At 36.3% G+C, this 12,522-nt stretch overlaps 2 long non-coding RNA genes across 3 annotated transcripts in view; both read left to right on the top strand.

The window, feature by feature from the left end:
- LOC112654717 (uncharacterized) overlaps positions 1–2,195 on the top strand; it is a 38,427-nt gene extending 36,232 nt beyond the window's left edge. Inside the window, exon 3 of the long non-coding RNA XR_003133286.3 lies at positions 1,862–2,195. This is a non-coding gene — a long non-coding RNA (uncharacterized LOC112654717). The remainder of the gene's footprint in view (positions 1–1,861) is intronic.
- LOC112654729 (uncharacterized) overlaps positions 1–12,522 on the top strand; it is a 134,994-nt gene that overhangs the window by 115,288 nt on the left and 7,184 nt on the right. The gene's annotated exons all lie outside the window — the stretch shown is intronic.

The following is a 12,522-nucleotide window of genomic DNA, read 5'->3' as shown; positions in this document are numbered from 1 at the left end:
TTTCGTGTTCACTATTACACATTTAAATAATATTTGGAACATGTTAAGTTCAACAAAATATATCTTTATATTAATTTTAATTATTTCTTTACTTTTTAAAAATATTTCTACTAGAAGGTTTTGAATTAACTATGTGGCTCACTATATACTTCTATTGCAAAGGACTTTTATAAAGAATACAGATCATTTTTAATATATGTCACATCTGGAGTAGAAAGTTAATGAATAAAAGAAAATTTGTGTAATTATCTATAGGAAAACTTACGGCATTGGCAGATATCAAAACACTATAATTATCCAACTATTCCTTCCTCTAGGAAAGATTATTTTCTTAAGGATCCAGGCAAATTCTTATTTAGCACCCTTTCTCCATCTGGGGCATTCTGGCTGGATTCTCATCTGTTCCCCAAAACATTGTGCCTTGCGATAAATTTGCCTTGTATGCTTGTTATTGGTGTCTTAATAAATGTATAACAGTTTGAAGGTAGAAGCTAAGACTCATTCATCTTCATATCCATCATGGTGCCTAGTATACAATAGATATCCAATAAATGAGAAAGAAAGAGAAGAAAGGAGAGAGGGAAGGAAGGAAAATCACATGATTACTTCTTCTTCCTGACTGGCAGTGTTTCAATTACTGCATAGGGAATTGGTGAGAGGAGGATGGATGAGGGAGAGGCATGGTAACATCTCCAAATCCATATTTCTTTCAAATATGTCCATGTTCTTTATCCAAGCCAGTGGTTGTTCCCACCATTCTCCCTCCAGCCCATCCAACCCCTTGTTGGAGTGCATAAATGTTTTAATAATTTTTATTAGCACTAAACCTTTCTCCTGGCAGAGGGTTTTCTACACACTGGTTCCAGATGAAAATTTCCTTGATGCACACTGGAGAATGTAGGTGAAGCATATGTATCAATCACTTTGAAGATACAAACGGGTTTTGTTGTGTTGTTGTTGTTTTGTATGCTTGTTTGGTTCGGTTTTTTTTGTTGTTGTTGTTGTTTTGTTTGTTTGTTTGTTTGGTTTTTTTTGCTTGCTTGCTTGGTTTGACCTCTGTACCAGCATATGTTCTTCCCTACTGCACTTGTGACATTTATTAAAATTGTATCACACTGAGCCCTGATGAAAGCTTCAAGAGATTTCAAAGATTGGTATAATATGGGCTACCTTTACTTTCTTTCTTTTTTCTTTTTTAAAAAAGATTTTAGGTATTTATTCATGAGAGACACAGAGAGAGGCAGAGACACAGGCAAAGGGAGAAGTAGGCTCCTCGCAGGAAGCCTGATGTGGGACTCTATCCCGAGACCTAGGATCACACCCAGAGCCAAAGGCAGATGCTCAACCACTGAGCCACCCAGGCGTCCTTGGGATACCTTTTCTTATTGAAATATAGTCAAATTAGAAATCAATAAAAAAATGAGTAGAACTCTCCCACATATTTGAACATTAGGAAACTCACCTTAAATTAGATATGGAACAAAAAATGAAAATAGGAATTAGAAATAGAATGGAATGGTTATGAATATACTATATATATCAAAACTTATAGAATGCAGTTAAAGCAATACTTAAAAATGTTATAACTTGAATTTTTTTAATTAGGAAAGAAGAAAGTATGAAAAATAATGAGCTAAGCATCTATTTTGGTTAGTTTTTCTATGGTAACAAAACAGTCAGGAGTCTTAGTATTCTACAATGATAAAAATTTCTTTCTTTCTCAAAGTACATATAGTTGGATATGAGCTACTGCTTGGCCCCAATGTTGCTCTGGCCTGTGGCTCTGCTCCATGTGTCTTCTTATTCCAAGATCTAGGCTGAAAGACCCTCTATGGAGACCAGTCTGTTCTTGTTTTTACAGCTAAGGTGAAGAACCAGAGAGCTGGTGGAAACTCATTTGCACCTCACAGTTTTTACTCAGAATTGGCACATTGTCAAAGCAAGTCCAGGCCCAAGCTCAAAGTCAGTGGATTGAGATGTGTTACAAGGAAATATACTACCGCCTGCTATCTTGATCAAAAATATTCAGTTTCCTCCCTTCTGGAATCAAACTATATTCATCACCACCTCTAAAGAAGAAATCCTGAAACCTATTTTCCCAAAGCCACTCATTCATTGGGTAGATCATCTGCTAAGTTACTACAGGTAACAGTTTGCTAAATGCTTTGCCACTGCATACTGTGGCTCCTTTTCCATCTTCTAATAAATGGTTCCTTTATAACTTGTCCTTTGGTCCCAAGGTCAATACATAGATTTTAGTTGTTGTTGTTACAGGAGCATGTCACCTTAAGATACCAATATCTGTTTTTCTCAACTTTGCTATATAGTAACAAATAAGCTCAAAATCTTAGTGCTTATACCAACAAAAATTCATTTTTTGCTCATGTTACACAGAATGTTGAGTCACCCACGGTTCAGCTACACGCTTTAAATAGGATGGGCTCTGCTCTGCTGTCTTCCCATTCTGTGACTAAAAGTTTGGTTTCTGTGCCAGCAATTCTCAATGCCTCTTAAAGCTTCCACACAGAATTGGAAGTAAAAGAACTGGCACCCTCTCCCTTCTGCTCATGTTCCATTTTTCAAAGCAAGTTACAGAGTTTAGACTACAATCAGTGGGCAAAGAAATACAATCCTTTTATAGGGAAGGAGGATATGAATGGTTGCAAATAATAAAAAAATTTACTACAAAAATCCCACCTTAAATGATTTAAAACACAAATAAGCCACTCTCATAAAAATGGAAAGAAAAACTTAAAAAAATAGGAAACAAACATCAAAAATTATTAACTAAACTAAATCCTTAAAAAACAAAACAAAACTGAGAAACCTCTGGAAAGCTTGGTCAAATAAAATAAAAGAGGTGGGAAATGGAAAAGGAAGCTATAATCAGAGATGTACCAAAGATTACAAAAAAATAAGAGAGTCATCGCAACAATCTGATTGGAAATGTTAGATAATACAGATAAACTTGAAGAAATATGTGGCAAATTCCAACTATTTGTACAGAATGCAAACACCATAAATTGAATTAGTAATTAAAACCTTCTCTAAGTTAAAACAGCTTATCCAGTCTTATAGGCAAGTTTTATCAAACATTCAAGGAGCAAAGGCTTTGATTCCACACATAATATTGCAGAGAGTACAAAATGGAAAAAGAAAAAGTATCTTCCTCAATAATTCTAGAAGGCCAAATTACCCTCGGGTAACAAAACCTGGAAAGAACAGAAAGAGAAAGAATTTTCTCTATAGAATCATCTTATTCATGAACATGAATTCAAAAATTCTGTGCACAATACTAGCAAAAAAATACTAGGAATATATTAAAAGGCAAATGTATCATGAACAATTTTGGTTTATTCTAGCAATCAAACTTTAGCATTAGCAAGTCAGTAAAAATATTTAAAAAACATTAGCAAGTCAATTATAGTAGTTTTTAATATTAAATCTAAAATATATTATTGGAACGCCTGGGTGGCTCAGCAGTTGAGCGTTTGCCTTTGGCCCAGGGCATGATCCTGGGGACCAGGATCAAGTCCCACATCGGGCTCCCTGCATGGAGACTGCTTCTTTCTCCCTATGTCTCTGCCTCTCTCTCTGTGTCTCTCATGAATAAATAAATAAAATCTTTAAAAAATAATTAAAAAATAAAATATTAGATTATTATCTCAATGGATTCATAAAAAGCTTTTGATGCAATTGAACATTGGTTGATAAAAACACCCAGTAAGGAATAAAAAAGAACTCTAACAAATAAATAGAATCTAGACAAAACTCTTCCCAAATATTTCAAGAGTAGAATATTAAAAATGTTCCTTTTCAGATAATAAAAGACCACTTCTAGCACCACTTCTGTTCAATTTCATGTCTAAGGCAATAAGGCAGGAAAAGAAGTGAGAGTTATAAAAATTGCAAAGAAAGAAAAAAATATATTATTTGCAACATGGAGTTTAGCAATATTTCTGGATACAAAATCAAATAAAAAAATAGTTTTCTAAGCACAGGCAACAAGAAAGAAGAAAATGTAATAATAACATGCCACTTATAATATCTTTGATAAACATTAAATATCTAGGCATAGGTATAACTTAAGATGTGTCAGACCATAATAGAAAAAAAACTACAATTTTGTTGAAAGATATTAAAGAAATTTGCATTGACAGACCACTTTTATGACTTCAAAGCCTCAATATTATGTAAATTTCAAAATCCCAGTGGATTTTTTTTTAAGGTTTTCTTTATTTATTCATGAGAGACACAGAGAGAGAGGCAGAGACACAGGCAGAGGGAGAAGCAGGCTCCATGCAGGGAGCCTGAAGTGGGACTCGATCCCGGGACCCCAGGATCACACCCTGGGCTGAAGGCAGTGCTAAACCACTGAGCCACCCGGGCGTGCCTCTCAGTGGATATTTTTGTGAAACTTAGCAAATTAATTTTAAATTTTATATTGAAAAGAAAAGCCTGAGAATAGCCAAAATTCTCCTGAAGAAAAGGATCAATGATTGAAATCGAGCATCCATTATAAGTTTTGAAAACCAATAAAACCTTTATAATTAGGATGGTATACATTGGTGCAGAGACAGACAAATGAACCACGGGAATAGAAAAAAAAAAGTTTCCAGAAACATATCCCAGACAGTATGGAACACTGATTTATAGTAAGGATTGTACTGAGATCACTGGAGAAAGAATATGATGTTTTTTTATTAAGTAGGGCTGGACAATTGGTTTTTCATGTAGAAAAAAAGAAATTTACAAAAGTCATCTCCTTCCAAATAGGAATTAAGTAGATAAGGTAAATTCATTTCCTTCTATGTGAGTTAAGGATTTAAATGTAAAAGAACAATACAACATTGAGAAGACCAAATAAGATACTCTTGTCTTAAGAAATATATATTAAAAAATTTTAAAAAAGAAATATATTAAATAAGATATTCCAATTATGCCTACCAAATTAAATACAAAGTTGATTATATTATAATTAGAAGTTATGCTTATTGAAACATACCATAAGAAGAGAAAACCCATAGGTTTGAAAATGTATTTGCAAAACACAAAATGCAAAATGGATGTATACCAAAAATATAAAGAATTTCTACATATCACCCATCCCATAAAACAATCCAAAAGAAATGAAAAGTGGACAAAAGACTTCAAAATACTTGACTTTACACAAGAGGAATTATAAATGATCAGTAACTTAAAAAATAATATTCAGCCTCATTAGCAATGTGGAAAATGCAAATTAAATCCATAATGAGATACCTATGGGACAACCAAAACATTTATGCACTGATAGTGGTAATATTAATAGGTATAACAACTTTGGGAGAAAAGTAACATTTTCTAGTAGGCTGAAAATGTATATACCCTATAATAGAGCAATTTCACTCTTTGGTATGTATTCTAAAAAGAGGTTTACACATATTCACTAGGAGATACTGTTTATAGATACCAAAAACCAAGCAAACAACAACAAAAACTCAAGCCTAGAAACTAACCAATTGCCCATTATTAGTAGATGTGATAAACACATTCTGATATCTTCATGTAATCAAGTACTATGTATTTGAGAAAAATTCATAAATTACAGTTATTCACAACAATTTGGATGAATTCAGGAACGTAACATTTAGTGAAAAAACAAATTTGAAGATGCCAGCATATGTGGTAAAACTATAAATAAAAATAAGCCAGTGATAAAACAAAATTCAACATCATGCTCCCCCTGACTAGGGAAAAAATGGGTAAGATGAAAGGCAAATGGCAGACAACAATGCCAAAAATAAGGTATAGTTCTTTTTATTAAATTGGGTGGTGGGTAAATGGGAGTTCTATTTCATATATATATATATATATATATATATGAAATAGAACAAGATTTGTCATATATATACATAGACAATCTTTGTCATATATATATATATAAACATTTTGTAACTACTCAATATTCCATCAAGAAACAACAATGAAGAACGCAGGAATCAGAAGAATTAGCCACATGTTAGGGGACACCAGAATGTTGACCTAACGAGATGACAGACTTTTCTTTCAGGCAAATGAAGACCCAGAGGACATGTGGACAAGAGCTCTGCTCTGTCACTATGAACATAATAAGCTTCTCCTTCATATGCCATCTGGGGGGAGAAGTCCAGAAAGACTCCTTCTTTGGATAAGGCAGACACAGCCCTAGTGTAGAATTGGAGCTTTGGATTGACAAAAATATTTTCACGTAGAAAACTGTTTCAACCTGAAAGAGGCTGAATTATCTTCAATTGACAAATTTCCTCCCATCCCATCCCATCCCATCCCATCCCATCCTATCCCATCCCATCCCATCCCATCCCATCCCAAGAATAGGGATTCCAGAGGTAATATAAAATAAAACTATAGTTTTGAGACAGATAAGTCATTGGGTATACCCTGTTTTACTCGCATTACAAGTACTGCAGGAGAAAGTTCAAGGTGGTATTCCAGGAGGTAAGGAAACTGTACCTAATCCAGACTTGGGAAAGAGGTGGTCAGACACGGCTTCCTCAGAGAGCTGATGAAGTGAGACCAAGGGGAATAGTCCAGGAAGTTTCCTAGTCAGAAAGAGAAGCACATATAAGAACCATCCTCTTATTTTTGACTGACTCCAGGAATAATTGATGGATGCATATGTTGCCCTACTTTTCTACGAATTAGAGTGGTAGTCCTTTACTAAAGGCTTATTATGACCTAGGGGCGCTCTGGGCATCTTCCTCGAGTTTCATACAATCCTGTGAGCTTCCCATTCTCATAGCTTACCACCATCTTATTGTAACATCATCATGTCCTCCCTTCTAGGTTGACAGTTCCTGGAATACTTCTATCACTTTGTCTATAATGCCCGGCTAGCACTGCACAAAGTGTTAAAAAATGTTTAATAAATGTTAAAAGAATAATAATTAAAAAAAAACAGGTTAGAAGAATCAAGGGGAAAAGGTACCAGTGACCTGGTACAGTGGTCCAGCTTACACTTTTCCTTTTGGAAAAAAGTCTAAGAATGTGCAAGAAACCAGTTCAGAAGCAAACTGGAAATAAAATATGTTTTAATTCAAACAAAGTCCTTTTAGTCTCCTTTGACCTCGTGCTATTAAATCCTTCAAAGAGTGGTTCTCTCCTTTAGCAAATGGCTTCCAAATTTTATTGGTTTATTGGTTCTGGGAAGCAAGATAGGCTGACCCAAAACATAAAATAATATTAGATTGAAGTTTGAGTAGGAGATCTGATTCTAAAGAAGTGATCCAAAAAGGTGATGGGTTTTCTCTAGAGGATAGCATGTTTAATTGTATTGAGTTGTACTGCTAAACTGGTGATTCTTATAACTGAATTAAAATTATTGCTACTACATTAAGTATATCCCATTGTTCCAGGTGGCACAACTCTAACAAATGAAAAAGCCACGCACAATAAAATTTTGCATTACATTCTACGCTTGTAAAGAGTAATACAATATAACTCCAGGGGTTTGGGGCAGGTACTATTAGGAGAGCTTATTATTGGGCTCTAGCTTTGAATGGACCTTGGGTTTTCCTTTTAAATAGGAGCCTGTATTATGGGACAAAAGAGCTTTATCTCTTGTGACGGGAAGGCTAAGAATAACTGTTCTTTATGAGTCATGCAAACACATTCCAAAAAGCTTTCTTCTATTCAACATCTGTAAAAGCTCTTCCTGTCCTTTCCCACCACCTCAGCCCAGGTAGAGCTGACAGGCAACGGATAATGGGCAGCGGTTATTTTTACTCCATTGAATTCCAATAAAAGAACAAAAAATAATTCACAAGAACAAATAATATTTCGGTTCTCTGCCTTCAGAGACAAAATGTGGCCAAGAGTGACCTTTGGAGACCGAAACTGTAGAAGATTTTTTTTCCTCCAGCTTGTGCCAATTTCTCGCCAATGGAGAGAATTCCAGCTCCCTGATTGAATACTCCTTTTAGCGTCTTTTGTAGGGATGATCACTTGATGTTTAAGAGCAAATGTTTTGCCCGCAGTAGTCAATCTTACCTGGGAAGCTCCCTCTTGCTATTTTTTTCTTCATAAATGAATTGAATCGAATCTGTAATATTTTAGAAGGCTGACACACAATATGAAGCTGCCATTTTTGTATATATTTAAAAACCAGAAAGGAGCTTTATCTCTTTTTTAACAAAATATTAGATTAATCCATCAAAAATGGACCACAGAGACTACTCTTCAAAGCGAGGGCAGAGGGTAATGATTTTTTTGATGGCGTTTTTGGCTGAAGAGTTCTCCTGTGCTTCAGTTGGAGGAGGAGGAGGTTGGCTCTGAGGGGATCTTAGGTACTCATCCTAGACGTAGAACTGCACAGTCCTGAGGAAGGGATGTCTGACCTCCCACTTCCTACAAGCCACTGTCCTTGCTTATGTTTGACTTCCTGCACTTACATGCAGAAGGGACACAACACTGTGTAGCTATACAGTTTGGAAGAATGGTTTGCCTCTCTCTCCTTGCTAAAATTTTGAAAGTAAAACCGTAAAAGACCCTTAACAATAGGAAGCAAACTGAGGATTGTGGGAGGATGGGGTAACTAGGTGATGGGTATTAAAGGAGAGCACTTGAAGTAATGAGCACTGGGTGTTGTATGCAAGTGATGGATCACTAAATTCTACCTCTAAAACTAATAATACAGTATATGTTAATTGAATTTAAATTTAAAAATGTATATAGTAGAAAGAAAGAAAGAAAAAAAGAAAGAAAGATTTTAAAAGTAAAAAGGAGAGAAATGGTATGTATTTATGTGGATTATAAATAAAAATCAGTATACTTAAAGGGGCCAGTTTTGAGCCTTTTTCACTTATCCTCGAAAAAAAAAAAATTTTCTCACAGCAAAGTTTTCTCCATGAAATGGCAGTTATGCAGTATCACAAGAGTTCTCTCATAGAGTAGTCCATAATATTTGTTGAATGAATGTATACCCTTCTAAGAAAAAAAAAAACAAATATCAATATATTTTCCAGCTGGATATCTATGTTCCCTAGTGGCTTGACCTCAAAGTGTAACAAATCAAAACCCCTTTGGCTGAGATATTATGGTTTCTTACATCAATGCAACAAACCAGCACACTTTGGGCAGTTACTGCCCCAAATAAGTAACAACAGCTGCTTAATGAATCCTCAAATTACAGATTTTTTTCCCCCTTCTATCCCAGCACGGTGGAGTTAATGAAGGGAGAAATTTACAAAAATAATTAAAATGATGCCAGCTTTTACAAGAAAGAGGAGGGGCCCTGACTAGCAAAGACTCAAAAGACCAGCAGCTGCACATGCCAATTTGAAAAGACAACAACCTCTTTTACCCTTGAGGGGTGGGCTTATTATTTTGACCATATAGCCCTTTTGGGAATGAAAACCCTCTTAGATCCCAGAGACTGAGCAGAACATGGGAAGGTGCCTTCCGTGGCTGTTGTACTGGTTGCCATGATTTTCTAACTGGGTCCAGTTCTTTTTGTTGTGTTCTTGTGTTGCAAAAGCAACAGAAGGAATGGGAATATGCCTGCAGGGCTTTTGATGGCATGCAGGGAGTTTTTTTCTCAGAATGTATTTCTATTGCCATCTGCATCAAAATAACTTTTTTTTTTTTAACATTCAGTTTGAGTGCCTTCAATTCACGCAAACAATTCACATAAATAGTTTAATGTCCTTCATTTTTCAACCTCCCCCTGGCTGCCCCATATTCCTCACCTAAATACGTGTTCTCTAAATCCTTTGTTCTTTTTACTTGTCCATATGCCTGCCTCCTTCCCTTCTCATCCTGACATCTAGCAGAGGGAACAGAATTATTTCTTTCCAAGGTACAGGATTGTTAAATTATTTTTAGGTGCAGTTTAGCTAGACAGGACCACCTTAAAAGTGTCTCCCAATTTCCACAAGAACTATGAAATTTGAAAAGTTGATTGAAAAGTAAATTTTATTCTTTGACTCCACTGGTTCCCAAGATAAACTTGGGGAAAATGCTGCTTTTGAAGAAAATGATCAGTCCTGAAAGATAGTCTTTAAAAAGTCATGGAAGACAGATTTTTAAAACTGGAAGCACACAGTTCTCCATTGTCAAGGGAAGTGTTACCTTGTTTGAAGATTATTATTGACATAGTCCTCTAGGGTGCTCAGTGAAGTACTTTGTTCAATAGACTATTTGTTTCCTTTTATAGCTGCTGAAAGAGGGGGCATTTCAAATGCAAAAAAATTTCCAGGCCCTCAGAAAGTTATGGAGAGTAAGTTTGGATTGTTTGAGATTTTTCTTGCTTCTGGAGGAAGGACTGTATTGCTATAATCTTCTCAGTGAAGGAATAGCTTTTCCTGTGGGTCTCTGTGACCACTACCATTTTAGGCTGATCTTTCTATCAATCCAGGCAGTCATGCAGTCTGTGCCTTGTCTAAATGGTGAGCATGATAATGAGGCTGGCGTGTATACTATATGCCTCTATCACCATCAACAGGATATTTTCACCTTGGTGCAACATCTATTTATTGAGCATCCACTGAGCTCTACTATGCCCCAAGATAATATGCAAATATGGCTAGCTTGGGGAAAACATGATAAGCATTTATACCAGTTTCAGTCTCAAGTGACAGAACAATGTAAAGTAGTTTACACTAGAAGTAAATCTATTGATGAATGAATGAAAGTTATACAGGCAGACTGGGATCAGTCTTGGCTGGATCTAGGGCCTCAAACAATGTCAGGTCTATTGAATTAGCTGTGCTCTTTTCTGTGAGTTGACTTCCTTTCTAGACTGACCCGATGGCAAGATGGTCCAGAAGCTCTCCATATCACATCCTCTTGGGTGGGGTAAAGAGACAATATTTCTTACTGATAATTCCTGTCCTAACCTGGGAATCCGTTCTGATAGAAACAATTTGGCAAGTCCCTTTCAAAAACCGAACAAGGACACCACAGTAGTGGGATTATGATGGTTGGTGAAGCTGGATCATAGGACCCACAGAGAGAATTCAGGGCTCCAACTGGTCAGGCATGGGTTACATGGCCAGAAAGAGGATTCAGTGTTCTGATTAACGAGGCTGGTTAATCTGGGTAAGATTCCCAGAAAGGGAATTCAGTACTTTGGCCAGACCTGAGTCACATGTTTCATCATTTTTATCAAAGGTAGAAGCCAATCTCCTGGACTCTGCATTAGAAAAAGTTATTCCCCGAAGGAAATTCATAGTACTTATCAGAAGTGAGAGGAATGAATAAAAAATATACACTAACAGTATTGGCTATCTAAAAGGCATATTTAAGTATTTGCTATGTTCTGAGCATAGTGCTAAGGCACTTAATCTCATTTGTTTCTTTTGACTTTACATGATCTACATTTTATATTTAGAAAGCCAAAGTTTAGGGGCATCTGGGTGGCTCAGCTCAGGTCATGATCCCAAGGTCCTGGGACCAAGCCTGATGTTGTGCTCCCTGCTCAGCGGGAGGCCTGCTTCTCCCTCTCCCTCTGTCCTTCCCCATGCTTGTGGTAGCTCTATTGTCAGATAAGTATCTCTCTGTCAGATAAATAAATAAAATCTTTTAAAAAATAACTAATAAGTCAAAGTTTCAAAAATTAAGTAACCTGTCTGTGGTCACAGTTCAAGGAGGTAAAGCGAGGATTTGAGCTGCAATGTTCTGATTTTGGAAACTGCACTGTGAAGAAGTATGACATAGCATCACTGAAAAAGACAGTGACAACAGTCACAACATCTAATTCTTACTGGTACTTACTATGCAGAGGCTGTCATGTGGATTATGAGCAAAGTGCTGCATTCAAGCAGATGATAGTTTATCTTCCTAGAAAGGCTTTACACAAACTCTGAAGTGGACACAGGAGTTGAGACTCCCCTGGGGGTGAAGTAAGACTAGGGAAGCAGTTTGCAGTGGTGCTGGTGGCAGTGCTCTGCCTTGGGGAAGCTTTTTTTCAGTAGCAGAAGGATGTAAGCACATTTGTAGGCTGAGAAGAGGCCAAGAGAGGCAACAATTGATAATGCAAAAGAAAATAAATTGTTTATGCAGCAGAATCTCAGGAGAGGCGGTAGGAATGAGATTCAGAGCTTTGATGGAGGTTGTCAGGCTTGGATAAGAGGGACACACCTTTTCTAAGAGAGAGGGTAAAAAAGGAAGAGAGGGACAAAGGGAAATAATAGCTTCTTTGTGAAAGAAAATACATCTCGTCACATTTGTGTTACAGCTTATCCAGTGCTTCACATGAAATAAATGGAATTCCACCTTTAAGTCTGCTTTTATTCCATCTTCCTCAAGGTCAAGAGTTTCATGATAGCGCCAAATCATCCAGTTTGGGGTTAGTTTTATACAGCATTTTAAAGGCACTTATTAATGTGCCATTATGGAATTTCCTGTCAAATTTGTTTGCTTGCTTATTTACTAACTTTGATTTTAGGTAGGTTAGAGGTACTTTCCCTCTGTCATTCCACTGTTTTTATGGTGAATGTCCACAAAAGGATTAGGTACATAATTTATTACAGAATAACATATAAC

This window comes from Canis lupus, chromosome 15, assembly GCF_003254725.2.
Source record: "Canis lupus dingo isolate Sandy chromosome 15, ASM325472v2, whole genome shotgun sequence".
NCBI lineage: Eukaryota > Metazoa > Chordata > Mammalia > Carnivora > Canidae > Canis > Canis lupus.
The sequence above is the reverse complement of the archived record's forward strand: the minus strand, read 5'-3'. Positions and strand labels throughout refer to the sequence as shown.